Genomic DNA, 27,272 nt, shown 5'->3' with positions numbered 1-27,272 from the left:
TGATATCCCAACAATTAAATAATGTTCCAACAAGGAACGGTCTCCAATCTTCACCTGCAACTAGCAACGCTATATGAGGGGCTGAGCAAAGCGGTAACATAGCCAATCAACGGTTTGCTAGGACATGGTGGGTTAGAGGTTTGACATGGCAATTTGGGAGGCATGATAAGCAAGTGGTAGGCATCGTAGCATAGGCATAGCAAAAGAGCGAGCATCTAGCAAAGCAAAGATAGTAGTGATTTCGAGGGTATGATCATCTTGCCTGCAAAGTTGTCAGAGTTGACTGGATCCTCGAAAGCAAACTCAACGGGCTCCTCGTTAGCGAACTCATCTCCCAGCTCTACCCAAACAAGACAAACAAGAAACAAGGACACAATCAACCACGTGCAAAGCTCAAACAATATGATGCAAAGATGGTATGCTATGCGGGATGCGATATGGGATGCATATGCAAGATTTGACAAGGAATGAATGAACCTGACCTCAACTTGGGAATCCAAGTGTGCCACTGGAAAGGTGAGATGAAATCTCTTGAAAAATATATAAAGATCACCGGAATCGGAGTTATGGTTTGAAAATGGCAAGCAATTTAAATATGGTACCGGTCTGCGATAAACAGCAAGTAGCCATCTAAATGCAACAAGATGAACGTGCTACAGCACTCAAACATGGCATCAAAATACATGGCAGGGATCCACTCATGATGCTTAACAAAAGACTAGCACTGAGCTATGGCCAATTCATCCATTAACAGGTTCAAACAAGCATGGCAAAAATGCATTTGGTAAACAAATTTCAGACTTAGTGAAATTAACACTCGTATGGAATTTCAGATCAGGTAGCGCACTTTGGAGCATGAAAACTATATGCTACAGGACCTGAACATGGCAAAGTAAAGCATGGCATGGAGCTACTCAAAGAGCTTAACAAAAGTCCCTTAGTGACCTTGAGCCGAAAGGGATCCTAAAATACATTTGCAAGCATGCGAACATGGCAAAAATATAAACAGATCACAGACTTAGTGAAAAACTGGAGCATGCAAATCAGGTATCAAGTAGGCATGTTTACGAGCTCGATGCACTCACTACAGAGCAATTCATGACAATCTAAGCATACCCCCATCAAGAATACACATTATACAAGCTAGACATGGCAAGAACAACAACATAGCATGCACGGATCAACTACAACATCCTCGGCAAAATCGCTAACAAGTAGACAATCTGCCCAGATTCACGAAATAGCAAAAGTAGAGCTCAATTGACTCAAGCTAGGTTGCTCCATAATTGTAAACAAAGACATGGATGGATAGAGCACTACAATATTAACAAATCATCCTTACTGATCATCCTCAAAAGAGGCTCGGATCACTAGGAAACAACATGAACATATGGCCTATTGAGATAAACAGATCAAGGACTTAGTGGAAATGCTAAGTCCCTGAAATCAGCATTAACGAATGCACCACTTTGCAAGCTTGTGCTAGTCACCACACACATCACAAAAATACATGGGTTGCACCTATGGATAATTGGCAAAACATATAAAAAACTCATGTAGAGCTCAGGGGCATATCATGCACACAATAATCATGGCAAAAATGACAAATGTCTAATTGGAGCAGTAGATCTGACAATTATCTCAAATAGCACTCTTCTAACAGCATTTCGGGCATCAAGATGAACTTAAATGAAAATGATGCAATGAGATGAAATGATGTACTCTCTGAGGTGAATATTTTGATATGCTATATGCCCAAAACGGATCTACGGATGCAAAGTTACGATGCGATGAACATAGCAATTTATTTAGGGTTTCGGGCAAAAGGTCAACACGAGACAAATTTCAGATCTAGATCCGGCCGGGCGCGGACTTCGAGGCTCGCCGGAACTGTTCACCGGAGAGAGTTGGGGTGGTGGCCGGAGACGACGAGGGAGGCCGGAGACGACGGTGGAGGCGGCGACCGCGGCGTTCGAGGGATGGGGCGGCGCGCCGGCGTTGGGAAGCTCCGGCGGAGCTCGCCGACGATGGTGGCGGTGGCCGGCGCGGCTCGGGGAGAGGCGGCGGATGGCGGCGGGCGAGGCGAGCCGGGAGGCGGCGGGGCACGCGGGCCTCGGGGGCCCGTACGGGCCTCGCGGGCCGGCGGATGGCGGCGGTGATGTGGGGCGCGCGGGAGCTGACGTGGCGGCGTAGGATTGGCGGCGGTGGGTGGCGGACGCGTCCGGCGGCGGCGGAGGTGATTTTTTTTAGGGTTAGAAGGAGGGGATCGGGAATTTGGAGGAGGGGGTCTATAAATAGAGGTAGAGGGAGCTAGGAGTGTCCAAATGAGGTGCGGTTTTCGGCCACGCGATCGTGATCGAACGCTCTAGATGATGGAGAGGGTTTTGGTGGATTTTGGGCCAAATTGGAGGGGTGTTGGGCTGCAACACACACGAGGCCTTTTCGGTCCCTCGGTGTAACACCCTCGATGCGACTATATCTCCCACGTGTCGAGGCACGACTTAGAGGCATAATCACATTGAAGGCATATGTGGCAAGTCAGGTAATCATCACAAACATCCCATGTAATATAGATAATAAAAGGGATAACATAGTTGGCTTACACTCGCCACGCCAATCAAGTACATAAATAACATACATCATCCAAACACTCATGGCCCTACTATGGCGCCAAAATGAAAGATAACCCAACATGCGACATGGTCCCGATCACCCCCAACTGGGCTCCACTACTGATCATCAGGAAAGGAAACATAGTAATGTTGAGTGTCCTCATCGAACTCCCACTTGAGCTCGAGCGCGTCACCTGGAGCGGAATCACCTGGACCTGCATCTGGTGTAATAGTAATCTATGAGCCACAGGGACTCAGGAATCTCGCACCCTCGCGATCAAGACTATTTAAGCTTAAATAGGTAGGGTAAGGTGAAAATTTGTGGAGCTGCAGCAAGCGACTAGCATATATGGTGGTTAACTTATTCGCAAAAGAGAGCGAGAAGAGGAGGCAAAGCGCGAGCGAGAAACTAGAGAACAACCTGCGCAAACATAACTCCAACACCGTGTCCACTTCCCGGACTCCGCCGAGAAGAGGCCATCACGGTAACTCACACGGTTGATTCATTTTAATTAAGTTAAGGTTCAAGTTATCTACAACCGGACATTAACAAATTCCCATCTGCCCATAACCGCGGGCACGGCTTTCGAAAGTTCAAATCCCTGCAGGGGAGTTCCAACTTAGCCCATGACAAGCTCTCACGGTCAACGAAGGAATAGACCTCCTCCCGAGACGTTCCGATCAGACTCGGTACCTCGGTTCTTCAAGACAACTCCGATAATGGTAAAACAAGTCCAGCAACACCACCCGCTGTGCCGACAAATCCCGATAGGAGCTGCACATATCTCATTCTCAGGGCACACCGGATAAGCTAAGCATATGGGAGCCAACTTAACCCAAGTTGCCAAGGGACGGCCCCGCACGGTGCTCTAGGTTGGACCAACACTCAGAGGAGCACTGGCCCGGGGGGGTTTAAAATAAGATGACCTTGAGTCCGTGAAACCCAAGGGAAAAGGGGCTAGGTGGCAAATGGTAAAACCATGGTTGGGCATTGCTGGAGGAGTTTTATTCAAAGCGGACTGTCTAGGGATTCCCATTATAACCCAACCGCGTAAGGAACGCAAAATCCGGGAACATAACACCGATATGACGGAAACTAGGGCCGCAAGAGTGGAACAAAAACACTAGGCGAGAGGCCGAGCCTTCCACCCTTTACCAAGTATATAGATGCATTAAGATAACATGGCAATATAATGATATCCCAACAAGTAAAAGAATGTTCCAACAAGGAACAGTCTCCAATCTTCACCTGCAACTAACAACGCTATAAGAGGGCCTGAGCAAAGCGGTAACATAGCCAATCAATGGTTTGCTAGGACATGGTGGGTTAGAAGTTTGACATGGCAATTTGGGAGGCTTAAAAGCAAAAGGTAGGCATCGTAGCATTGGCATAGCAAAAAAGCGAGCAATCTAGCATAGCAAAGATAGTGGTGATTTCGAGGGTATGATCATCTTGCCTGCAAAGCTGTCAGAGTTGACTGGATCCTCGAAAGCAAACTCAATGGGATCCTCGTTAGCGAACTCGTCTCCCGGCTCTACTCAAACAAGACAAACAAGAAACAAGGACACAATCAACCACGTGCAAGGAACGAACAATATGGTGCAATGATGATATGCTATGCGGGATGCGATGCGGGATGCATATGCAAGATGTGACAGGAAATGCATGAACCTGGTCTCAACTTGGGAATCCAAGTGTGCCACTGGAAAGATGAGATGAAATCGCTTGAAAACAATATAAAGAACGCCGGAATAGGAGTTACGGTTTGGAAATGGCAAGCGATTCAAATATGACACCGGTCTGCGATTTACAGCAAGTAGCCATCTAAATGCAACGAGATGAACATGCTACAGCACCCAAACATGACAACAAAATACATGGCAGGGATGCATTCAAGATGCTTAACAAAAGTCTAGCACTGAGCTACGGCCAATTCATCCATTAACATGTTCAAACAAGCATGGCAAAAATGCATATGGTAAACAGATCTCAGACTTGGTGAAATTAACACTTGTCTGGAATTTCAGACCAAGTAGCACTCTCCGGAGCAACAAAACAACATGCTACAGGACCTGAACATGGCAAATGAAGACATGGCATGGAGCTACTCAAATAGCTTAACAAAAGTCCCTTAGTGACCTTGAGCCAAAAGGGATCAGAAAATATACTAACAAGCATGTGAACATCGCAAAAGCATAATCAGTTTTCAGACTTAGTGAAAACTGGCGCATGCTGAAAACAGATATCAAGTAGGCATGTTTACGAGCTCGATGCACTCACCACGGTGCAAGTCATGACAAGATAAGCATACATCTATCAAGAACACACAAAATACAAGCTAGACATGGCAAGAACAATAGCATAGCATGCACGGATCAACTACAACATCATCGACAAAATTGCAAACAAGTTGACAATCTGCCCAGATTCATAAAGTAGCAAAAGTAGAGCTCGATTGACTCAAGCTAGGGTGCTCCATAATTACAAACAAAGACATGGATGGATAGAGCACCACAATATCAATAAAACATCCTTACCAATCATCCTCAAAAGAGGCACGGATCACTCGGAAACAACATGAACATATGACAACATGAGGTAAACAGATCAAGGACTTAGTGGAATTGCTAAGTCCCTGAAAATAGAATTACCAAGTACCTCACTTTGCAAGCTTGCACTAGGCACCACACACATCACAAAAATACATGGGTTGCACCTCTGGAAAGATGACAAAACCCTTAACAAAACATATGTAGAGCATCAGGGCATATCATGCACACAATAATCATGGCAAAAATGACAAAAACCTAAATGGAGTAGCAGATCTGACAATTAACTCAAGTAGCCCTCTTCTAACAGCATTTCGGGCATCAAGATGAGCTCAAATGAAAATCATACAATGGAATGAAATGATGTACTCTCTGAGACGAACATTTTGATATGCTATATGCATGAATCGGAGCTACGGATGCAAAGTTACGGGGCTATGAACAGGAGCACTTGGATCTGCAATTCTGAGGACTTAGAAGAAATTTACCCTGCGCGGATCTAGGGTTTGACCCGGCGCGCGAACCGAGGCGGCCGGAGCACTGTAGACGCCGGAGTTGAGGAGGATCTCGCCGGAACTAGTCGGGGAGGAGGCCGGAGCTCGCCGGAGGAGCTGGCCGGCCGGATCTGGTGACGGCGGTGGCTGGTGGAGGCCTAGGGCGGCGCGGGCGATGGGATTTTTTTAGGGTTAGGGGGGAGAGGATCAGCGAATTTGGAATGGGGGGTGTATATATAGGCATAGGAGGAGCTAGGAGAGTCCAAACGAGGTGCGGTTTTCGGCCACGCGATCGTGATCGAACGCTCTAGATGATGGAGCAGAGATAGGTGGGTTTTGGGCCAAATTGGAGGGGTGTTGGGCTGCAACACACACGAGGCCTTTTCGGTCCCTCGGTTAACCGTTGGAGCATCAAACGGAGTCCAAATGATACCGAACTTGACAGGCGGTCTACCGGTAGTAAACCAAGGCCGCTTGGCAAGTCTCGGTCCAATCCAGAAATGTTTAATGCCCACACACGAAAGAAAGCTAGGAATGACCACCGGAGGAGAACGAAGCGCCGGAATGAAAAACGGACAACGGGGAAAATGCTCGAATGCATGAGATGAACACGTATGCAAATGCAATGCACATGATGACATGATATGCGATGCATGACAAACATAACAACACACGGAGACAAAGACCCGAACCCGAGAAAATAAAATAACTTAACGCCGGAAACGGCAAGAGTTGGGGTACAAATTGGGAAAGTTACATCCGGGGCGTTACACTCGGTTAACCGTTGGAGCATCAAACGAAGTCCAAATGGTACGAAACTTGACAGACGGTCTACCGGTAGTAAACCAAGGCAGCTTGGCAAGTCTCGGTCCAATCCGGAAATGTTTAATCCCCACACACGAAAGAAAGGTAGAAATGACCACCGGAGGAGAATGAAGCGTCGGAATGCAAAACGGACAACGGGGAAAATGCTCGAATGCATGAGACGAACACGTATGCAAATGCAATGCACATGATGACATGATAAGAGATGCATGACAACGATAACAACACACGGAGACAAGAACCCGAACCCGAGAAAATAAAATAACTTAACGCCGGAAATGGCAAGAGTTGGATTACATATTGGGAAAATCATATCTGGGGTGTTACAGTGTTCAAAATAGATACATAGATATTTGTAAAGTACATACGGACTTGAATGTGGCAGATCCGTTGACTAAACCTCTCCCTAGAGCAAAACATGATCAACACCAGAACTGCATGGGTGTTCGATTCATCACAATGTAACTAGACTATTGACTCTAGTGCAAGTGGGAGACTGTTGGAAATATGCCCTAGAGGCAATAATAAAATGGTTATTATTATATTTCTTTGTTCATGATAATTGTCTATTGTTCATGCTATAATTGTGTTATCCGGAAATCGTAATACATGTGTGAATACATAGACCATAACACGTCCCTAGTGAGACTCTAGTTGACTAGCTCGTTGATCAAAAGATAGTCATGGTTTCCTGACTATGGACATTGGATGGCATTGATAACGGGATCAGATTATTAGGAGAATGATGTGATGGACAAGACCCAATTCTAAGCATAGCTCAAAGATCGTGTAGTTCGTTTGCTATAGCTTTTCCGAATGTCAAGTATCATTTCCTTAGACCATGAGATTGTGCAACTCCCAGATACTGTAGGAGTGCTTTGGGTGTGCCAAACGTCACAACGTAACTGGGTGACTATAAAGGTACACTACAGGTATCTCCGAAAGTGTCCGTTGGGTTGGCACGAATCGAGACTGGGATTTGTCACTCCGTATGACGGAGAGGTATCTCTGGGCCCACTCGGTAATGCATCATCATAATGAGCTCAATGTGACCAAGTGGTTGATCACAGGATCATGCATTACGGTACGAGTAAAGTAACTTGCCGGTAACGAGATTGAACGAGGTATTGGGATACCGACGATCGAGTCTCGGGCAAGTAACGTACCGATTGACAAAGGGAATTGTATACGGATTGATTGAATCTTCGACATCGTGGTTCATCCGATGAGATCACCGAGGAGCATGTGGGAGCCAACATGGGTATCCAGATCCCGCTGTTGGTTATTGACCGGAGAGTCGTCTCGGTCATGTCTGCGTGTCTCCCAAACCCGTAGGGTCTACACACTTAAGGTTCGGTGATGCTAGGGTTGTTGAGATATTAGTATACGGTAACCCGGAAGTTGTTCGGAGTCTCGGATGAGATCCCGGACGTCACGAGGAGTTCCGGAATGGTCCGGAGGTGAAGATTTATATATAGGAAGTCAAGTTTCGGCCATCGGGAAAGTTTCGGAGGTACTCGGTATTGTACCGGGACCACTGGAAGGGTCCCGGGGGTCCACCGGGTGGGGCCACCTATCCCGGAGGGCCCCATGGGCTGAAGTGGGAGGGGAACCAGCCCCTAGTGGGCTGGTGCGCCCCCCTTGGGCCTCCCCCTGCGCCTAGGGTTGGAAACCCTAGGGGTGGCGGGCGCCCCACTTGGCTTGGGGGGCAAGCCACCCCCTTGGCAGTCGCCCCCCTTGGAGATTGGATCTCCCAGGGCTGGTGCCCCCCTAGGGACCCTATATATAGTGGGGGGAGGGAGGGCAGACGCACCTTAGCCCCTGGCCTCTCCCTCTCCCTCCTGTGACACTCCTCCCTCTCCTTGTGCTTGGTGAAGCCCTGCCGAAATCACCGTTGCTTCCACCACCACGCCGTCGTGCTGCTGGATCTTCATCAACCTCTCCTTCCCCCTTGCTGGATCAAGTTGGAGGAGACGTCTTCCCAACCGTACGTGTTTTGAACGCGGATGTGCCGTCCGTTCGGCGCTAGGTCATCGGTGATTTGGATCACGACGAGTACGACTCCATCAACCCCGTTCTCTTGAACGTTTCCGCACGCGATCTACAAGGGTATGTAGATGCACTCCTTTCTCCCTCGTTGCTAGATGACTCCATAGATTGATCTTGGCACTACAAGAAACCTGTTAATCCATGACGAATTTCTGATGACGTTCCTTGAGACCGTCACAGATAGGGTGCCATCAGTCCCATCTGTCCATGATCCGTCATGGATCATGACGTTTCCAGATCCGTCATGGACCAGCAAGGCCTGAAACTGAGTTGATATTGTCTTTACATGTCAAACTTCTATGGGGCCTGACCTTTTTTTGTGAAACTAAGCTGCCGAGGTAGCCGCATCGAGCCGGTCTGGCCTGGTGGATCTGTGCCACGACGGCCAGGGGCTGCGCCATGCTGGGCTGCCACCGCCCCTTCGTCGCCGTGAGGCACGCGTCTGTTGCCGGGGTGCTGCGCCCAGCAGCCTGCTGGGAGGATGCGTTGTACAGGTATGCTCTCCCCCATTTGTCGGCGTGCGGAACACGTCTCCTTGTCGTCAGTTAAGTGGTGAAGGTCACCCTCCTTCCGTTTTGCTTCTGATTTACCCCTTCCTTTTTCTTCTGATTTTCCAAGCCAGTCTTTTGGTTCGTCGGCGCACATGTAACTATGGTTTGAGCCCTCATCGGTGGAGACTATCAACCGCTCAAGAATATGATTCGACAGCTATCCATTCTTTTTTTGTTGCCACCTAATTTTTTATAGGTCTGATTCAATTTGTTGCAGTACTTTGCATATCAAGAGTGAAAAATATAGAAATTGATAATGTGGCTACTTCTAGTTTACCTACTGGCCTTATAATCTTGTATAACGTGACATATTTTTCATCATGTGGCAGATATTGGTGCATGGGAGTATTCAACAGCAACGACATGCGTTCTTGTGACTTTGGCGTGGACTAGCAGATCTGCGGTCAGAAAGGCGGGATGACTCACGGTTGATGTACGGCGAGCGCTTGGCCTTGCTTGATGGGGGGCGGTGCTGGTTGTAGAGTAGAGCATAGTGTTCTTCTAGATACGCTTGTAAAATTATTGGGTCTTTTCCTTTTTGGGTCTTTTCTTTTTGCTCCTGTATAGTTGTGTATTTTCGGGTGTGTTTATGTAATTAACTTTTTTTAATTACATGAGCATATATTTTTTGTCAAATTATTATTGGCTTAAAATTTCCGTGGACCAACAAAAATGAGAGATGGGCTAATGTCCCTGACTGAAATTAGTGGGCCGTACCTGAAATTAATGGACTTATATTCTAATTAGGTTGATTACTATATGGCCCACCACTCTTGGGCCGAGCTGAAATTTAGTGGGCTAAAATTTTAGATGGGCTGATTACTACATGCACTGCCATGTCAGATCCATGTCAGACGATGATGTGGCAAACAAGGTAACGCCATTTAAATATGTCAGTTAACTGCTGTCCATGACGGTTGGATGATCCGTCATGGAATGTACCATGGTCAAATTATGACGCGATATACATGACGGATTTCAAATCCATCACAGATGCCCTCCCATGACAGTTCTGTAGAGCTTTGTGACGAATAGATACTGTCATGGATTAACAAGATTCTTGTAGTGTGGTGATGCGTAGAAAATTTTAAAATTCTGCTACGTTCCCCAACAGACATGGCATGCACATTAACGTTGTTGTTAGCACATCTGCTAAGTGCATCTGTGATGGCCAAGAGCCGTCATGGATCCATGACGGTATGGAAAGATCTGTCAAGGAGCACATGGTGGTTAAATTATGATGCGATATACATGACGGATTTCATATCCGTCATGCATGGCCATCCATGATGGTTTGTGCCCATCCATGACAGTTTAAATATGTCATGTATTAACAGATTTCTTGTAGTGTATTGATGTGTACCTTACTAAAGCTCGTAGTAGCACCTGGGTATTTGATACTGGTTCTGTTGCTAATATTTGCAACCCAAAACAGGGACTATGGATTGAGCGAAGATTGGCTAAGGACGAGGTGACGATGCGCGTGGTAAATGGTTCCAAAGTCGATGTGATCGCCGTCGGCACGCTACCTCTACATCTACCTTCGGGATTAGTTTTAGACCTGAATAATTGTTATTTGGTGCCAGCATTGAGCATGAACATTATATCTGGATCTTGTTTGATGCGAGACGGTTATTCATTTAAATCTGAGAATAATGGTTGTTCTATTTACATGAGTAATATCTTTTATGGTCATGCACCCTTGAAGAGTGGTCCATTTTTGTTGAATCTCGATAGTAGTGATACACATATTCATAATATTGAAGCCAAAAGATGCAGAGTTGATAATGATAGTGCAACTTATTTGTGGCATTGTCGTTTGGGTCATATTGGTGTAAAGCACATGAAGAAACTCCATGCTGATGGACTTTTGGAATCACTTGATTATGAATCACTTGGTACTTGCGAACCATGCCTCATGGGCAAGATGACTAAAACGCCGTTCTCCAGAACAATGGAGCGAGTAAAAGATTTGTTGGAAATCATACATACGGATGTATGTGGTCCGATGAATATTGAGGCTTGCGGCGGGTATTGTTATTTTCTCAACTTCACAGATGATTTGAGAAGATATGGGTATATCTACTTAATGAAACATAAGTCTGAAACATTTGAAAAGTTCAAAGAATTTCAGAGTGAAGTGGAAAATCATCGTAACAAGTAAATAAAGTTTCTACGATCTGATCATGGAGGAGAATATTTGAGTTACGAGTTTGGTCTTCATTTGAAACAATGCGGAATAGTTTCGCAACTCACGCCACCCGGAACACCATAGCGTAATGGTTTGTCCGAACGTCATCATACTTTACTAGATATGGTGCGATCTATTATGTCTCTTACTGATTTACCGCTATCGTTTTGGGGTTATGCTTTAGAGACGGCTACATTCATGTTAAATAGGGCACCATCAAAATCTGTTGTGACGACGCCTTATGAACTGTGGTTTGGCAAGAAAACAAAGTTGTCATTTCTTAAAGTTTGGAGCTGCGATGCTTATGTGAAAAAGTTTCAACCTGATAAGCTCAAACCCAAATCGGAGAAATGTGTCTTCATAGGATACCCAAAGGAAACTATGAGTACATCTTCTATCACCGATCTGAAGGCAAAACATTTGTTGCTAAGAATGAATCCTTTCTAGAGAAGGAGTTTCTCTCGAAAGAAGTGAGTGGGAGGAAAGTAGAACTTGATGAGGTAACTGTACCTACTCCCTTATTGGAAAGTAGTTCATCACAGAAACCGGTTCCTGTGACACCTACACCAATTAGTGAGGAAGCTAATGATATTGATCGTAAAACTTCAGATCAAGTTACTACCAAACCTCGTAGGTCAACCAGAGTAAGATCCGCACCAGAGTGGTACGGTAATCCTGTTCTGGAAGTCATGTTACTTGACCATGGCGAACCTACGAACTATGAAGAAGCGATGGTGAGCCCAGATTCCGCAAAATGGCTTGAGGCCATGAAATCTGAGATGGGATCCATGTATGAGAACAAAGTGTGGACTTTGGTTGACTTGCCCGATGATCGGCAAGCCATAGAGAATAAATGGATCTTCAAGAAGAAGACTGACGCTGATGATAATGTTACTGTCTACAAAGCTCGACTTATTGCGAAAGGTTTTCGGCAAGTTCAAGGGGTTGACTACGATGAGACTTTCTCACCCGTAGCGATGCTTAAGTCTGTACGAATCATGTTAGCAATTGTCGCATTTCATGATTATGAAATTTGGTAAATGGATGTCAAAACTGCATTCCTGAATGGATTTCTGGAAGAAGAGTTGTATATGATGCAACCAGAAGGTTTTGTCGATCCAAAGGGTGCTAACAAAGTGTGCAAGCTCCAGCGGTCCATTTATGGACTGGTGCAAGCATCTCGGAGTTGGAATAAACGTTTTGATAGTGTGATCAAAGCATATGGTTTTATACAGACTTTTGGAGAAGCCTGTATTTACAAGAAAGTGAGTGTGACATATTGTTGATTGGAAATGATATACTGTAGCGTTTCTAATATTGTATGTGGATGACATATTGTTGATTGGAAATGATAGAGAATTTCTGGATAGCATAAAAGGATACTTTAATAAGAGTTTTTCAATGAATGACCTCGGTGAAGCTGCTTATATATTGGGCATCAAGATCTATAGAGATAGATCAAGACGCTTAATTGTACTTTCACAAAGCACATACATACCTTGATAAAGTTTTGAAAAGTTCAAAATGGATCAAGCAAAGAAAGGGTTCTTGCCTGTGTTACAAGGTGTGAAGTTGAGTCAGACTCAATGCCCGACCACTGTAGAAGATAGAGAGAAAATGAAAAGTGTTCCCTATACTTCAGCCATAGGTTATATCATGTATGCAATGCTGTGTACCAGACCTGATGTGTGCCTTGCTGTTAGTTTAGCAGGGAGGTAACAAAGTAATCCAGGAGTGGATCACTGGACAATGGTCAAGAACATCCCGAAATACCTGAAAAGGACTAAGGATATGTTTCTCGTTTATGGAGCTGACAAAGAGCTCGTCGTAAATGGTTACGTCGATGCAAGCTTTGACACTGATCCGGACGATTCTAAATCACAAACCAGATACGTGTTTTTATTGAACGGTGGAGCTGTCAGTTGGTGCAGTTCTAAACAAAGCGTCGTGACGGGATCTACATGTGAAGCAGAGTACATAGCTGCTTCTAAAGCAGCAAATGAAGGATTCTGGATGAAGGAGTTCATATCCGATCTAGGTGTCATACCTAGTCTATCAGGTCCAATGAGAATCTTTTGTGACAATACTGATGCAATTGCCTTGGCAAAGGAATCCAGATTTCACAAGAGGACCAAGCACATCAAGAAATGCTTCAATTCCATCCGGAATCAAGTCCAGGTGGGAGACATAGAGATTTGCAAGATACATATGGATCTGAATGTTGGAGACCCGTTGACTAAGCCTCTTCCACGAGCAAAACATGATCAACGCAAAGACTCCATGGGTGTTAAAATCATTACTGTGTAATCTAGATTATTGTCTCTAGTGCAAGTGGGAGACTGAAGGAAATATGCCCTAGAGGCAATAATAAAGTTATTATTTATTTCCTCATATCATGATAAATGTTTATTATTCATGCTAGAATTGTATTAACCGGAATAATAATACATGTGTGAATACATAGACAAACATAGTGTCACTAGTATGCCTCTACTTGACTAGCTCATTGATCAAAGCTGGTTGAGTTTCCTAGCCATGGACATGAGTTGTCATTTGATTAATGGGGTTATATCATTAGGAGAATGATGTGATTGACTTGACCCATTTCGTTAGCTCAGCACTTGATCGTTTAGTTTACTGCTATTGCTTTCTCCATGACTTATACATGTTCCTATGACTATGAGATTATGCAACTCCCGAATACCGGAGGAACACTTTGTGTGCTACCAAACGTAACAACATAGCTCGGTGATTATAAAGGTGCTCTACAGGTGTCTCCGATGGTGTTCGTAGAGTTCGCACAGATCAAGAATAAGATTTTTCACTCCGATTGTCGGAGAGGTATCTCTGGGCCCTCTCGGTAATGCACATCACTATAAGCCTTGCAAGCAATGTGACTAATGAGTTAGTTACGGGATGATGCACTACGGAACGAGTAAAGAGACTTGCTGGTAACGAGATTGAGCTAGGTATTGAGATACCGACGATCGAATCTCGGGCAAGTAACATACCGATGACAAAGGGAACAACGTATGTTGTTATGCGGTTTGACCGATAAAGATCTTTGTAGAATATGTAGGAACCAATATGAGCATCCTGGTTCAGCTATTGTTTATTGACCGGAGACATGTCTCGGTCATGTCTACATAGTTCTCGAACCTGTAGGTCCGCACGCTTAAAGTTCTGTGACGATCGGTATTATGAGTTTTTGTGTTTTGATGTACCGAAGGTACTTCAGTGTACCGGATATGATCATGGACATGACGAGGAGTCTCGAAATGATCAATACGTAAAGATCGATATATTGGACGACTATGTTCGGACACCGGAAGTGTTTCGGGAGTTTTCAGACATATACCGGAGTACCGGAGGGTTACCGAAACCCCCCGGGGAGTGTAATGGGCCTATTGGGCCTTAGTGGAGAAGAGGAGGGGCCGCCAGGGCAGGCCGCGCTCCCGCCCCCTCTAGTCCGATTTGAACAAGGAGGGGCCCCCTTTCCTTCCTCCTCTCTCCTTCCCTTTCCCCTTCTCCTTCTTCTACTAGGAAAGAACGAGTCCTAGGAGTAGGCCTCCCCCCTTGGCGTGCCCTCCTCCTGTTGGGGAACGTAGTAATTTCAAAAAAAATTCCTACGCACACACAAGATCATGGTGATGCATAGCAATGAGAGGGGAGAGTGTGATCTACGTACCCTTGTAGACCGACAGCGGAAGCGTTAGCACAACGCGGTTGATGTAGTCGTACGTCTTCACGGCCCAACCGATCAAGCACCGAAACTACGTCACCTCCGAGTTTTAGCACACGTTCAGCTCGATGACGATCCCCGGACTCCGATCCAGCAAAGTGTCGGGGAAGAGTTCCATCAGCACGACGGCGTGGTGACGATCTTGATGTACTACCGTCGCAGGGCTTCTCCTAAGCACCGCTACAATATTATCGAGGTATATCGTGGAAGGGGGCACCGCACACGGCTAAAAAAACAATCACGAGGATCAACTTGTGTGTCCATGGGGTGCCCCCTGCCCCCGTATATAAAGGAGCAAGGGGGAGGCCGGCCGGCCCTTGTGGGCGCGCCAAGGAGGAGTAGGATTCCTACTCCTAGTTGGAGTAGGTTTCCACCTTTCCTAGTCCAACTAGGAGAAGGGGGAAAGGGGGGAAGAGGGGAAGGAAGGGAGAGAGGGGCCGCGCCCCAAACCCCTTGTCCAATTCGGACTGGGCTTGGGAGGGGCGCGCGCCACCTCCTGGTCCTTCCCACTAAGGCCCATTAAGGCCCATTGCTTCTTCCTCGTATTCCCGTAACTCCCCGGTACCTCCGAAAATACCCGAATCACTCGGAACCTTTCCGATGTCCGAATATAGTCGTCCAATATATCGATCTTTACGTCTCGACCATTTCGAGACTCCTCGTCATGTCCCCAATCTCATCCGGGACTCCGAACTCCTTCAGTACATCAAAACTCATAAACTCATAATATAACTGTCATCGAAACCTTAAGCGTGCGGATCCTACGGGTTCGAGAACAATGTAGACATGACCGGGACACGTCTCCGGTCAATAACCAATAGCGGAACCTGGATGCTCATATTGGCTCCCACATATTCTACGAAGATCTTTATCGGTCAGACCGCATAACAATATACGTTGTTCCCTTTGTCATCTGTATGTTACTTGCCCGAGATTCGATCGTCGGTATCTCAATACCTAGTTCAATCTCGTTACCGGCAAGTCTCTTTACTCGTTTCGTAATACATCATCTCGCAACTAACTCATTAGTTGCAATGTTTGCAAGGCTTATGTGATGTGCATTACCGAGAGGGCCCAGAGATACCTCTCTGACAATCGGAGTGACAAATCCTAATCTCGAAATACGCCAACCCAACATTTACCTTTGGAGACACCTGTAGAGCTCCTTTATAATCACCCAGTTACGTTGTGACGTTTGGTAGCACACAAAGTGTTCCTCCGGCAAACGGGAGTTGCATAATCTCATAGTCATAGGAACATGTATAAGTCATGAAGAAAGCAATAGCAACATACTAAACGATCGGGTGCTAAGCTAATGGAATGGGTCATGTCAATCACATCATTCTCCTAATAATGTGATCTCGTTAATCAAATGACAACACATGTCTATGGTTAGGAAACATAACCATCTTTGATTAACGAGCTAGTCAAGTAGAGGCATACTAGTGACGTTTAGTTTGTCTATGTATTCACACAAGTATTATGTTTCCAGATAATACAATTCTAGCATTAATAATAAACATTTATCATGAAATAAGGAAATAAATAATAACTTTATTATTGCCTCTAGGGCATATTTCCTTCAGTCTCCCACTTGCACTAGAGTCAATAATCTAGTTCACATCGCCATGTGATCTAACATCAATAGTTCACATCTTTATGTGATTAACACCCATAGTTCACATTGATATGTGACCAACACCCAAAAGCTTTACTAGAGTCAGTAATCTAGTTCACATCGCTATGTGATTAACACCCAAAGAGTACTAAGGTGTGATCATGTTTTGCTTGTGAGATAATTTTAGTCAACGGGTCTGTCATATTCAGATCCGTAAGTATTTTGCAAATATCTATGTCAACAATGCTCTGCATGGAGCTACTCTAGCTAATTGCTCCCACTTTCAATATGTATCTAGATCGAGACGTAGAGTCATCCAGATCTGTGTCAAAGCTTGCATTGACGTAACTCTTTACGACGAACCTTTTGTCACCACCATAATTGAGAAATATTTCCTTATTCCACTAAGGATAATTTTGACCGCTGTCCAGTGATCTACTACTAGATCACTATTGTATTCCCTTGCCAAAAACAGTGTAGGGTATACAGTAGGTACACAGCATGGCATACTTTATAGAACCTATGATTGTGGCATAGGGAATGACTTTCATTCTCCTTCTATCTTCTGCCATGGTCGGGCTTTGAGTCTTACTCAATTTCACACCTTGTTACACAGGCAAGAACTCTTTCTTTGTCTGTTCCATTTTGAACTACTTCAAAATCTTGTCAAGGTACTCATTGAAAAAACTTATCAAGCGTCTTGATCTATCTCTATAGATCTTGATGCTCAATATGTAAGCAGCTTCACCGAGGTTTTCTTTGAAAAAAAATCCTTTCAAACACTCCTTTATGCTTTGCAGAATAATTCTACATTATTTCCAATCAACAATATGTCATACACATATACTTATCAGAAATGCTGTAGTGCTCCCACTCACTTTCTTGTAAATACAGGCTTCACCGCAAGTCTGTATAAAACTATATGCTTTGATCAACTTATCAAAGCGTATATTCCAACTCCGAGATGCTTGCACCAGTCCATAGATGGATCGCTGGAGCTTGCATATTTTGTTAACACCTTTAGGATTGACAAAACCTTCTGGTTGCATCATATACAACTCTTCTTTAAATCCATTAAGGAATGTAGTTTTGTTTATCCATTTGCCAGATTTCATAAAAATGCGGCAATTGCTAACATGATTTGGACAGACTTAAGCATCGCTACGAGTGAGAAAATTTCATCGTAGTCAACACCTTGAACTTTGTCAAAAACCTTTTTCGACAAGTCTAGCTTTGTAGATAGTAACACTACTATCAGCGTCCGTCTTCCTCTTGAAGATCCATTTATTTTCTATGGCTTGCCGATCATCGGGCAAATCCATCAAAGTCCATACTTTGTTCTCATACATGGATCATATCTCAGATTTCATGGCCTCAAACCATTTCGCGGAATCTGGGCTCATCATCGCTTCCTCATAGTTCACAAGTTCGTCATGGTCTAGTAACATGACTTCCAGAACAGGATTACCGTACCACTCTGGTGCGGATCTCACTCTGGTTTACCTACGAGATTCGATAGTAACTTGATCTGAAGTTACATGATCATCATCATTAGCTTCCTCACTAATTGGTGTAGTAGTCACAAGAATAGATTTCTATGATGAACTACTTTCCAATAAGGGAGAAGGTACAATTACCTTATCAAGTTTTCTACTTTCCTCCCACTCACTTCTTTCGAGAGAACTCCTTCTCTAGAAAGGATCCATTCTTAGCAATGAATGTCTTGCCTTTGGATCTGTGATAGAAGGTGTACCCAACAGTCTCCTTTGGGTATCCTATGAAGACATATTTCTCCGATTTGGGTTTGAGCTTATCAGGATGAAACTTTTTCACTTAAGCATCACAACCCAAAACTTTAAGAAACGACAACTTTGGTTTCTTGCCAAACCATAATTCAGATTGTGTCGTCTCAAAGGATTTAGATGGTGCCTTTTTTTAACGTGAATGCAGCTGTCTCTAATGCATAAACCCAAAACGATAGTGGTAGATCGGTAAGAGACATCATAGATTGCACTATATCCAATAAAGTACGGTTATGACGATCGGACACACCATTATGCTGTGGTGTTCCAGGTGGCATGAGTTTGTGAAACTATTCCATAATGTTTTAATTGAAGACCAAACTCGTAACTCAAATATTTGTCTCCGCGATCAGATCGTAGAAACCTTATTTTCTTGTCACGATAATTTTCCACTTCACCCTGAAATTATTTGAACTTTTCAAATGTTTCAGACTTATATTTCATCAAGTAGATATACTCATATCTACTCAAATCATCTGTGAAGGTCAGAAAATAACGATACCCGCCGCGAGCCTCAACACTCATTGGACTGCATACATCAGTAGGTATTATTTCCAATCAAGTTTGTTGCTCGCTCCATTGTTCCGGAGAATGGAGTCTTAGTCATCTTGCCCATGAGGCATGGTTCGCAAGTACCAAGTGATTCATAATCAAGTGATTCCAAAAGTCCATCAGCATGGAGTTTCTTCATGCGCTTTACACCGATATGACCTAAACGGCAGTGCCACAAATAAGTTGCACTTTCATTATTAACTTTGCATATTTTGGCTTCAATATTATGAATATGTGTAACACTACGATCGAGATCCAACGAACTATTTTCATTGGGTGTATGACCATCGAAGGTTTTATTCATGTAAACAGAACAACAATTATTCTTTGACTTTAATGAATAACCGTATTGCAATAAACATGATCAAATCATATTCATGCTCAACGCAAACACCAAATAACACTTATTTAGTTTCAACACTAATCCAGAAAGTATAGGGAGTGTGCGATGATGATCATATCAATCTTGGAACTACTTCCAGCACACATCGTCACCTCACCCTTTACTAGTTTCTGTTTATTCTGCAACTCCCATTTCGAGTGACTACTCTTAGCAACTGAACCAGTATCAAATGCCGAGGGGTTGCTATAAACACTAGTAGAGTACACATCAATAACACGTATATCCAATATACCTTTGTTTACCTTGCCATCCTTCTTATCCGCCAAATACTTGGGGTAGTTCCACTTCCAGTGACCAGTCCCTTTGCAGTAGAAGCACTTAGTCTCAGGCTTAGGATCAGACTTGGGCTTCTTCACTTGAGCAGCAACTTGCTTGCCGTTCTTCTTGAAGTTCCCCTTCTTCCCTTTGCCCTTTTCTTGAAACTAGTGGTCTTGTCAACCATCAACACATGATGTTTTCTTGATTTCTACCTTCGTTGATTTTAGCATCACGAAGAGCTTGGGAGTTGTTTCCGTTATCCCTTGCATATTATAGTTCATCACGAAGTTCTACTAACTTGGTGATGGTGACTAGAGAATTCTGTCAATCACTATCTTATCTGGAAGATTAACTCCCACTTGATTCAAGTGATTGTAGTACCCAGACAATCTGAGCACATGCTCACTAGTTGAGCGATTCTCCTCCATCTTTTAGCTATAGAACTTGTTGGAGACTTCATATCTCTCAACTCGGGTATTTGCTTGAAATATTAACATCAAATCCTGGAACATCTCATATGGTCCATGACGTTCAAAACGTTTTTGAAGTCCCGATTCTAAGCCATTAAGCATGGTGCACTAAACTATCAAGTAGTCATCATATTGAGCTAGCCAAACGTTCATAACGTCTGCATCTACTCCTGCAATAGGTCTGTCACCTAGCGGTGCATCAAGGACATAATTCTTCTGTGCAGCAATGAGGATAAACCTCAGATCACGGATCCAATCCGCATCATTGCTACTAACATCTTTCAATACAATTTTCTCTAGGAACATATCAAAATAAACATAGGGAAGCAACAACGCGAGCTATTGATCTACAACATGATTTACAAAATACTACCAGGACTAAGTCCATGATAAATTTAAGTTCAATTAATCATATTACTTTAGGAACTCCCACTTAGATAGACATCCCTCTAATCCTCTAAGTGATCACGTGATCCAAATCAACTAAACCATGTCCGATCATCACGTGAGATGGAGTAGTTTCATTGGTGAACATCACTATGTTGATCATATCTACTATATGATTCACGCTCGACCTTTCGTTCTCCGTGTTCCGAGGCCATATCTGTATATGCTTGGCTCGTCAAGTATAACCTGAGTATTCCGCGTGTGCAACTGTTTTGCACCCGTTGTATTTGAACGTAGAGCCTATCACACCCGATCATCACGTGGTGTCTCAACACGAAGAACTTTCGCAACGGTGCATACTCAGGGAGAACACTTCTTGATAATTAGTGAGAGATCATCTTAAAATGCTACCGTCAATCAAAGCAAGATAAGATGCATAAAAGATAAACATCACATGCAATCAATATAAGTGATATGATATGGCCATCATCTTGTGCTTGTGATCTCCATCTTCGAAGCACCGTCGTGATCACCATCGTCACCGGCGCGACACCTTGATCATCATCGTAGCATCGTTGTCGTCTCACCAATCTTATGCTTTCACGACTATCGCTACCGTTTAGTGATAAAGTAAAGCATTACAGCACAATTGCATTGCATACAGTAAAGTGACAACCATGTGTGTAACGCCCCAGATATAACTTTCCCTATTTGTACCCCAACTCTTGCCGTTTCCAGCGTTAAGTTATATTTATTTCCTCGGGTTCGGGTCTTTGTCTCCGTGTGTTGTTTTCGTTTTCATGCATCTCATATCATGTCATCATGTGCATTGCATTCGCATACGTGTTCATCTCATGCATTCGAGCTTTTTCCCCGTTGTCCGTTTTGCATTCCGACGCTTCGTTCTCCTCCGGTGGTCATTTCTAGCTTTCTTTCGTGTGTGGGGATTAAACATTTCCGGATTGGACCGAGACTTGCCATGCGGCCTTGGTTTACTACCGGTAGACCGCCTGTCAAGTTTCGTACCATTTGGACTTCGTTTGATACTCCAACGGTTAACCGAGGGACCGAAAAGGCCTCGTGTGTGTTGCAGCCCAACACCCCTCCAATTTGGCCCAAAACCCACCAAACTCTGCTCCATGTTCTAGAGCGTTCGATCACGATCGCGTGGCCGAAAACCGCACCTCATTTGGACTCTCCTAGCTCTACTTATGCCTATTTATACTCCCTCCATTTCGGATCTCGTCTTCCCCCTCGAAACCCTAATATCAGATCTCAGCCGCACTGGACGTGTCCGGCCGCACCGGACAACGTCCGATCCACCCCGCCGCCGCCACGTGTCCGCCTCCCGTTGGCCGCACCGCCGCCCCACATCCCCGCCGGCCCGGGAGCCCAAGGCCGGCCCCCGAGGCCCGCGCCGTCGCCCGGTTGCGCCGCCGCCCGCGCCTCCATCTCCCTCCTCGCCGGCCGCCTCCCTCCGCCTCAGCCGCGCCGGTGGCCGCCCGCCGCTCCCGTCGCCACCTCGCCGGCCGGCCCCGCCTCCGCCGCGGGCTCGCCGCCCCGCGTCCCCGGTGGCCGCCGCCGCCGTCCGTCGCCAGGTCCAGCCCGGATCCGGCCGGGTCCGGCTCTCCCACTCCTCCCCGCCGGTTTTTGCGACCTCGCCGGAGCAAGTCAACCCTCGCCGGAGCTCCTCGGTTCGCGTGCCGATCCAGATCTGGGACGAACCCTAGGTCAAAATTCTTCTAAGTCCTCAGATTTTTCAGTCCAAGTTGCTATGTTCGAGGCTCCGTAACTTTGCATCCGTAGCTCCGATTTGGGCATATAATATATCAAAATGTTCGTCTCAACGTGTACATCATTTCATTCCATTGCATCATTTTATTTTGAGTTCATCTTGATGCCCAAAATGCTGTTAGAAGGAGGCTTCGTGAGTTAATTGTCAGATCTGCTAGTTCATCTTAGACTTTTGTCATTTTTGCCATGATTATTGTGTGCATGCTATGCCTGTGAGTCCTTCATATGTTTTGTTAAGCATTTTGTCTTCTTTCCAGAGGTGCAACCCATGAATTTTTAGGATGTGTGTGGTGACTTGTGCAAGCTTGCAAAGTGAGGCACCCGGTAAATCTGTTTTCAGGGACTTAGTTGTTTTCACTAAGTCTGGGATATTTTAGTTCATGATGCCATATGTTCAGCTTGTTTCCTAGTGATCCGTGCCTCTTTTGAGGATGATCAGTAAGGGACTTTTGTTACTCATGTTATGCTCTATCCATCTGTGTCTTTGTTTGCAATTTTGGAGCACCATAGCTTGAGTCAATCGAGCTCTACTTTTGCTTCGTGGTGAATCTGGGCAGATCGTCAACTCGTTTGCGATTTTGCCGGCGTTGTTGTAGTTGATCCGTGCATGATATTCCATTGTTCTTGCCATGTCTAGCTTCTATTTTGTGCCTTCTTAATAGATGTATGCCTGCCTTGCCATGACTTGCACCGTGGTGAGTGCATCGAGCTCGTTTACATGCCTTCGTGAGTTATATTTCAGCATGTCTCAGTTTTCACTAAGTCTGAAAACTGATTGTGTTTTAGCTATGTTCGTGTGCCCGTTAATATATTTTGTGATCCCTTTTGGCCCCAGGTCACTTTGGGACTTTTGTTAAGCTTGTTGAGTAGCTCCATGCCATGTTCTTACTTGTCATGTTCAGGTCATGTACCATGTTGTTTTGCTGCTCCGAAGAGGGCTTCGTGATCTGAAATTTCAGACTAGTGTTAATTTCACCAAGTCTGGAATATATTTTGCATTTGCGTTGTTGCCATGCTTGTTTGAACCTCTTAATAGATGATATGGCCGTGGCTCAGTGCTAGTCTTTTTTAAGCATCTTGTGGGCATCCTTGACATGCATTTTGTTGTCATGTTTGGTGGCTGTAGCATGTTCATTTCGTTGCATTTAGATGCCTACTTGCTGTAAATCGCAGACCGGTGTCATATCTTAAAACGCTTGCCATTTCCAAACCGTAACTCCGATTCCAATGATCTTTATATCGTTTTCAAGTGATTTCATCCCCTCTATCCAGTGGCACCCTTGGAATTCCAAGTTGAGGCCAGGTTCATGCATTTCTTGTCATATCATGCATTTTGCATCCCGCATCGCATCCCGCATAGCATATCATCATTTCATCATATTGCTTGGTCTTGTACGTGGTTGATTGTATCCTTGTTGCTTGTTTGTCTTGTTGGGTAGAGCCGGGAGACGAGTTCGCTACCGAGGAGCCCGTTGAGTTTGCTTGTGAGGATCCAGCCAACTCTGACAACTGTGCAGGCAAGATGATCATATCCTCGAAATCACTACTATCTTTGCTATGCTAGTTTGCTCGCTCTTGCTATGCCAATGCTACGATGCCTACCTTTTGCTTGTCAGCCTCCCAATTGCCATGTTGAGCCTCTAACCCACCTTGTCCTAGCAAACCGTTGATTGGCTATGTTACCGCTTTGCTCAGCCCCTCTTATAGCGTTGCTAGCTGCAGGTGAAGTTTGGAGCCGTTCCTTGTTGGGACATTTATTTACTTGTTGGGATATCACTATATTGCTATGTTATCTTAATGCATCTATATACTTGATAAAGGGTGGAAGGCTCGGCCTCTCGCCTAGTGTTTTGTTCCACTCTTGCCGCCCTAGTTTCCGTCATATCGGTGTTATGTTCCCAGACTTTTGCGTTCCTTACGCGGTTGGGTTATAATGGGAACCCCTTGATAGTTCGCCTTGATTAAAGCTTTTCCAGCAATGCCCAACCTTGGTTTTACCATTTGCCACCTAGCCTTTTCTTTCCCTTGGGTTCTGCAGACTCAAGGGTCATCTTATTTTAACCCCCCCAGGCCAGTGCTCCTCTGAGTGTTGGTCCAAACTAGAGTCCTGTGCAGCGCCCCCTCGGGGAAACTCGGGGTTTGGTATTAGTTGTATGGAGCGCTCATCTGAGTGTGCCCTGAGAAAGAGATATGTGAAGCTCCTATCGGGATTTGTCGGCACATTCGGGCGGTGTTGCTGGTCTTGTTTTAACCTGTCGAAGTGTCTTGAGTTACCGAGATACCGAGTTTGATCGGAACGTCTTGGGAGGAGGTCTATTCCTTCGTTGACTGTGAGAGCTTGTCATGGGCTAAGTTGGGACCCCCCTGCAGGGATTGAACTTTCGAAAGCCGTGCCCGCGGTTATGTGCAGATGGGAATTTGTTAATGTCCGATGGTAGATAACTTAAACCTTAATTAATTAAAATGAATCAACGGAGTGTGTTGCCGTGATGGCCTCTTCTCGGCGGAGTCCGGGAAGTGGACACGGTGTTGGAGTTATGCTTGCGCAGGTTGTTCTTATAGCTTCTCGCTCGTGCTTTGCCTCCTCTTCTCGCTCTCTTTTGCGAATAAGATAGCCACCATATATGCTAATCGCTTGCTGCAGCTCCACATATATTTGCCTCATCCATTCCTATAAGCTTAAATAGTTTTGATCGCGAGGGTGCGAGATTGCTGAGTCCCTGTGGCTCACAGATACTATAATTCCAGATGCAGGTCCAGGTGATTCCGCTCCAGGTGACGAGTACGAGCTCAAGTGGGAGTTCGACGAGGACTCTCAGCGTTATTATGTTTCCTTTCCCGACGATCAGTAGTGGTGCCTAGTTGGGGTTTGATTCAGGGCCTTGTCGCATGTTGGGTTCTTTTTCCATTTTGGCGCCGTAGTCGGGCCATGAGTGATTGTTTGATGGATGTTATTTATGGACTCTGATGTGACGTGGCGAGTGTAAGCCAACTATGTTTCTCCCCCTTTATATTGTGTATTACATGGGATGTTGTAATGATTGCCTAACTTGCGACATGCTTTCAATGCGGTTATGTCTCTAAGTCGTGCCTCGACACGTGGGATCTATAGCCGCATCGAGGGCGTAACAAGTTGGTATCAGAGTCATCCCCGACCTTAGGAGCCCCATTGCTTGATCGTGTTAGCAGCCGAGTTGTGTCTAGAAAAATGTTTTGAGTCCTTAGGAATTATATATCGGAGAGTTTAGGAATTCGAGCTCGGTACCCGGGGATCCTCTAGAGTCGACCTGCAGGCATGCAAGCTTGAGTATTCTATAGTCTCACCTAAATAGCTTCACTAAAAAAAATCATAGCATCACCCGAGTAAATTGGATCCGCTCCAATCCCATACGAGGAGAAAACTGTCTGGGTGCCTACTGTCAGGGGTTTAGTGGAAGTGTCCCGGGGAGTTGAGCTCTGAGGTGTTGTCATCATAATTTTATCGTTGCAATTCTGGAATACTTGAGATATGTTCGCCGACATCGAAAATCTCTTTTATGCAGTTCGTTGGTGAGATAACCTCGACGCCACCCAGTACTGGGGCGGGAGTTCGGGAGTATCGCCATAACTTGTATAACGGATGCTTTTCGAAGGTTGAGGTAGATGGTTTCCGAAGTTTTCTTGGTTATGTGTTGAAGGATGGATACAGCTGGATGTAGGATTTGCTAGTTTGGGTGAGATATTATGCTTCCCCTGTATCCCCAACACCTGATTGCATAACCGGAAAGGTTCGGGAGTTTCATAGGTGGGAAGTCTAGTAGCTCTAGTTCTTCTTCCACGGATATTGGTTTGAGATTGGAATTTCTTACCGATTATTCGTTCTTGATCCATACCTTGTTGATTTATTTCTCTACCTTAATTCTACGTGGCTTCTCAATTTATGGATATGTGACCATTTGAAGAGGAATGCATTCGTTCATTTTGTTCGGATGTGAAGACTATATGTTGCAATTTTCATTCCGTTGGATTCAGCTTAAATATTTATCTGTCAAATTGCTAACGGTGATCCCGCTAAGAGCACCAGTCCGAACCAGAATCAAGATCCGCCACCGCCTCCACCTCCTCCAGAGGCATGGCAAGCTGTGATGGCCGCAACCAATGCAAACACTCAGCTGATCATGCAAATTCTCCAAGAGCGCAATCAAGACAATCAAGGGAATCAAGGCAGCAATCAGAGTCACTTTGCTACACTCAACCAGTTCCTTGCTAACGGGCCAAAGACTTTCAGTAATTGTGTTGAGGCAACCGATGCTGACGATTGGCTTGTGGATCTGTGTAAGCATTTCGAGTGCAGCAACGTCAGGCCTGAGGACTTTGTGAAGTTCGCTTCCTTCCAACTCAAAGATCAGGCAGCAGAATGGTTCCAGCAGTACAAGGATTCCAGAGGTGGACGTGTTATCACTTGGGATGATTTCCGTCGAGATTTCCGAGCTCATCACATTCCGTAGAGCGTGCTTGAAAGCAAGCGTGAGGAATTCCGCAATCTGAAGCAAGGTTCTTTGTCTGTCTATGACTACAACAAATTGTTCCAGAAGCTAGCCCGCTTTGCCAAGCAGGACGTGCCTGATGAGAAGAGCATGATCTATCAGTTCAGGGGTGGTCTTCGTGAAGAAATTCAGCTTGCTCTTGTTCTCTTTGAGCCCTTGAGATACGATGAGTTCTACAACATGGCACTGAAGCAAGAGGCTGCTCAGTTGAAGTGTGATGCTTCCAGGAAGCGAGTCAGAGATGTTACTCCTTCTTCCTCTACTCAAGTGGCCAAGCAGCAGAAGTTTTGGCTTCCTCCTCCTCCGTTCCGTCAGCCGTATCAGCAGAAGAGCAAAGGTGGCAGTGGTTCTTCCCACCCACCCAACCCTGGCTTTCAGAACAAGACTTCGTCTCAAGCTCCAAGATCGAGTGCTCCGTATCACCGTCCGCTTTCAGAGGTCACGTGCA

The sequence above is a fragment of the Triticum urartu genome, chromosome 3, assembly GCF_003073215.2.
Source record: "Triticum urartu cultivar G1812 chromosome 3, Tu2.1, whole genome shotgun sequence".
NCBI classification, from domain to species: domain Eukaryota; kingdom Viridiplantae; phylum Streptophyta; class Magnoliopsida; order Poales; family Poaceae; genus Triticum; species Triticum urartu.
This window is presented reverse-complemented; position numbering follows the sequence as displayed.